The sequence below is a fragment of the Mus caroli genome, chromosome X (genome assembly GCF_900094665.2).
Source record: "Mus caroli chromosome X, CAROLI_EIJ_v1.1, whole genome shotgun sequence".
NCBI classification, from domain to species: domain Eukaryota; kingdom Metazoa; phylum Chordata; class Mammalia; order Rodentia; family Muridae; genus Mus; species Mus caroli.
In genome coordinates, this window is record NC_034589.1 from 146,209,152 (window position 1) to 146,214,431 (window position 5,280).

Below are 5,280 nucleotides of genomic sequence, written 5' to 3' on the forward strand. Positions count from 1 at the left end.
CCTTCCTTCCTTCCTTCCTTCCTTCCTTCCTTCCTTCCTTCCTTCCTTCTTATTTGAGACAGGGTTTCTCTGTACAGCCCAGACCATCCTGGAACTCCCAAACTCACAGAGATCCATCTGCCTCTGCCTCCCAAGCGCTGGATTAAAGGCGTGCGCCACCACACCTGGCCAGGATGCCATTTCTTATAATGGTAAACTTAGGTTCCATTGCATGGGAGCACATTCTGTTGGACATTTGGCTTGATTACACCTTTGGGCTCTTCTAACTAGTACCACTATGGACATTAGTGTACGTGGGTACCCACTTTCTTTTGTTTATATACCCAAGAATGAAGCTGCTGAATGATGTGGCCTTTGTGTTGTATTGGTAGCATTAACACAGATATTTTGGGGTTGGTAATAACATATACCGGCATCCATAGAATTTAGTTACCAAGAGCCCACAGAAGCATCAGAGCCAAGTACAAGGAGAAGAAAAACTTGGAAAATATGACCATAGAGTTTTCCTTTAAGTTGCTGTGAGTTAAGCAGGTCCACAGTAAAGATAGAACTTTTAGAAACCTGATGAACTGTTTCTTTATAGAGAGAATTGAAGTACTTTAGAGAAGATGAGTTAGGGAGACGGTGCAGCCAGAAAGACAAGAGTCTGGAGGATATAGCAGAAGGATCAGGTCATGTGATAATAATGCAGTGAAGTATTAGAGTCCACATGATCCAAGACACCAGAAAAAAAACAAGACAAAATATCGAGGACCATCAACAAAAAGTATTTTTTTTTTTGGAGGGGGGAGTATTGTTTTCCTAAGCTGGAAAGCATCATGTGTCCTTTTTACTCATCCAGGGAGAAAACCCATGATGGATCCTGGTTTGTCAGGGACTATCCAGATAAGGCCAGACTGCACCTGCTTCTGCCAATGAATTTCTGAAGCAATTTCATTGACCAAAATGAGCAGGCAAAAGCTCTAGATGGTCTGTGTTCCTAGATGGCGATATAAACAACTATTACAAAAAAAAAATCCCAGTTTTATTATACACCATACCCGAGGGTAAATATATTGCATGGGCCCTGAGCAAACACTTGTGTAATGAAGCCAAGGAACACACATCTTAAATTCAAGGTGATGACTAATTCTCAAGTACTTGGCTTAAAAGTAATTTCAGAGGTCATTCTGGGCTACTGAGCTCAGTAATTCCAGTACAAGTCAGGTGGCATCTTAATCCTCCTGACATAAAGCCTGCTGGGAAGGGAGTTTATACCACATCTTTGGGGTTATCATTTCAGCAGAGGCAAAGATAGCAACATTTGTCTAGTGATGACAGCCAGAAGAACAGCTGTATGGGATTCACGCAAGGTAGGTGATATCTAAGCTCAAAATTGCACAGCCCCTCCCTTATGGGCTTACCAAACAAGGCTATTCAAATCAAGGATGGTACAAAAGAGGTTTACCTGGAAACATCAGGTTCAGGTTTGTTTTTTGTTTTGTTTGAATAAAGGTGACTTAATTTATTTATTATTTGTTTTTTGAAAATATTTTATTCTTGTTATCAATTATGTATACGTGTGTGTGTGTGTGTGGTTTGCATACCTGAGTGAAGTGCCTACAGAGGCTAGAAGAGGGTATAGCTGTAGTACAGGTAGGTGTAAATTTCCCTACGTACTGTGAATTGAACCTGGGTCATCTGCTAGAGTAATATGTACTCTTAACTGCAGAGTCCTCTCTCTGGCCTCCTATTTATTTGTTTATTTGCATTATACCCAGACCTTTTTCAAAGAGACCTCCTAATGTAGGTCAGTTCTCTCTGGGACCAGAATTGGTGAAGCACAGCCTAGCTAATCTGTGAGCTTCACGTGTACTAATATATGCTACAAATAACATCCATCTATAACTTCAAAAGGTGTTCTTTCCTGCCATAGCCTTACCAGCAGGAAATACACCACTAAGTAGTACTCCAAAGTCCTCCTGATGAACTGGCAAATGCATGAAGTAAGGAGGAAAATTCACACGAGATAACTTCGTTCATGATCGATAGGGATCCCCCTCAAATATTTGAAAGTGATCCACAGGACTAGTGACAGAGCTTAGTGCTAGAGTGGTTGCCTCAACTTGCAAAAGGCCCTGGGGTTTAATCTCCAGGACCACAAGAAAACAAGAAAACATGAAAAGAAAAAAATCAAAATAGGCCTCACTAATAAGGTGTAAACATGGCCACTTACATTCTATGAGAAATTCCATTGCTCTTGGGCTTTCGCTGTGTGTACTTTTAAGATAGATGTGTTTATCTGTTTGCCCATCTGTCTGTCTGCTTGTGTTTATTTATCCATCTGTATGTATATTTGGTTGATTTTGTGTGTGCCACATATGTGAAGGAGCCAGTGAAGAGTGTATCGTAGCTTTTGGTGCTGGGAACCAAACCTGCATCCGCTGTGAGATCAGCAAGTGCTCTTATGCCTAAGCCAGTTCTCCAGCTCCCAGATGTTTGTTGGCTTTTTATTTTCAGTTCTCATCTCTGATAGGCTTGTTCATCCTCTTGATTGATGCAGTCAAACCCTCTTAAGGTTCATGGGTGTCCTTGTGAAGCCTTTCCTGGATTGCCTGCTGTTCTCACAGGCCTCTACTCCTGAAAACCCGACGATGGAATTTCTATTGTCTGTCTCATCTGTGACTCTCCAACTTCCTTGAGTATATAGGAAAATTGCTAAGAGAACATTTTTTTTTTCTTTTCACTTTCCATTTCTCTAGTACACCTTGCATTGAAGAGATATTAATGCAGAAATCATGAATAAATTCATAAATATAGAAGTGAGTTATATTCATTTTAGCACAACTTTTGGGAATCCCTGATCCACAAGAACATATCTTAGAGAAATGTTCTTAAGAATCTGATTTAATTTTTTAAAAAAATTTATTTATGTGAGTACACTGTCCCTCTCTTCAGACACCCCAGAAGTGGGCATGGATCCCATTACAGATGGTTGTGAGCCACCATGTGGTTGCTGGGAATTGAACTCAGGACCTCTGAAAGAGTAGTCAGTGCTCTTAACCACTAAGCCACCTCTCCAGCCCCTGATTTAAATTCTTACTGTTTTAATAAATCTATATTTCCTCAGTTTTCTTACTAGAAAAAAATACCATCTTCTATACACTTACCAACTGAATTAATTTATTTACAACTCCAATTGTGTCTGCAATTCCCCCTTCCGCTCAGGACTGGCTAATTGTCCTGCTTTTTACCTTTTCTACACCTATTGAAAGAAAATGAGATTTTGTATCTTGTGATTCATGTAAAAGAGTTGTCTATGAGCCCCCGGCCTGGGGCCGAGAACAAAGCAGAACAGACAGGGCTGTTGTTAAGACATTCCTAAGAACAGCTTGATTGTATGAGCAGGGCTATCTTGTCTGGGTCAACACCACCTGGCCGGAACCTCCCCTCTGTCTACTGCCCCTTGACACCGGGTAAAGTCATACATCAACTGGTTGCTATGTGAACAAAGATAAGCCCCCAGCCCACAGGAACAAAGTCCTGATGCCCTGTAATCTTTCTGTTAATGTTTGAATAAGCCAATAGTGTGTCGCTATGCTGAATTCCACACCCCTAAGCCCCTTACCCCATAAAAACCCCTAGCTTTCGAGCCTCGTGGCCGACATCCGTTATCTCCTGTGTGGGATGCATGTTGGTCCGGAGCTCCGTAATTAAATGTCCTCATGTAATTACATCAAGATGGTTGTCTGTTCGTGATTCTTGGGTGCACGCCGAATCAGGAGTTGAGTGGGGGGTTTCCCCACTAGGTCCTATCACTATCAGTGTTTGTCTTAGTCCTTGTTCTCTTGCTGTGAAGAGACACTGTGACTAAAGGTAACTCTAATGATAGAAAACATTGAATTGGGGGGTTGCTTACAGTTTCAAGGGGTGAATCCGTGGGCATCATGGCAGGAAGCATAGCTACTGGCAGGCAGGCATGCTGCTGGGGCAGTAGCTGAGAGCTTCTGTCTTGAAAGTTTGAGTCAGAGGGAGAAAGAGACTGGGCCTGGTGAGGGCTTTTGAAACTTCCAAGTCCCCCTCCCAATGTTATACCCCCTCTAACAAAGCCACACTTCCTCCCAATCCTTCCCAAAACAGTTTTCCTAAAAAGGGATCAAGCATTCAAATGTATGAACCTCTGGGGAGCCATTCTCATTCAAACCACCAGTGCTCTTAGCTGAGAAGTAGGTTAGTATGTTACCTCAGAGGGAAGCTGTTGTGAGGTCACATAGTGCTGCGGAAATGCCTGGAAAGGTGGTAAGTCCTGGGTGGAGTGATTCTGGACAAGGAATTTCAAAGCACTGTGTAGAAAGCCACATTTTGCCCAACAGGAGAAGACATGACCAGAGAACAAGTTATTAGTCATAATAATGTCTAGAGAGACTGTGGGAGTAGTTAGAGGAACAGAGACAAGGACTAAGGCAAGTTCCTCCATTAATCATGCTCCCAAGAACAGAGCTCCCCTGCGTCCCCACTAATCAAAACAGAACACCATCCTGCCAAAGTGGCCAATACCCAAACCACACAAGTGAACTATTTCAAAGTCACCGGAGTTACTTTCCAGAACCAGAAAGACTATTAGAACTAAATAATGTGTATTTCTTCCTGGAGAGAACAAACCAATGCCTCTGCTTGGCAACCTCATGTGATAGGCTGTCTTTATCTAGAGGAGCAACTGAAGTGACCTCTTTTAAATGACCACCCTTCCTTCCTTCCTTCCCATGTCCTGCCTCAATTCCCAGTGAGAAATAACTTCTACATTTCTGTCCTCTGAGGCCCACCTTGGAGCTGAAAGAAAAAAAAAATCTTCCCCCAACAAGCACATCACGCATTCCACCTGTGATGGGTGGTCTGGGAGCTAATCCAGACTCAAATTTTCTCTCAAATTCAGCTATAGTCCCTCGGTAGTTCAATTTGCCTAAACACTATTCATTTTTTAAGGCAATGTCTTTGAGCTCTGGTGTGGGTCAGGCACAGTTCTAAAGCTTTTTCCATCGGGTTTACCATTGGATTCATTTTAGAAGCATGGAGATTATTTTGAGATATGTTAAGTCACTTGGTTAGAAAGTGGGCTGGGTCTTGAGCCTAGGCCTTTATGGACACAGAAATCTTGCTTTTTAATTTTTAGGCCATACAAATCACCAGACTCAAGGATGAATTAGATTTGTTCCATGTTCTCAGGACTGAAGAGACTTGTATCCTCTCTCTCTCATTCTCTCTCTCTCTCTCTCTCTCTCTCTCTCTCTCTCTCTCTCTCTC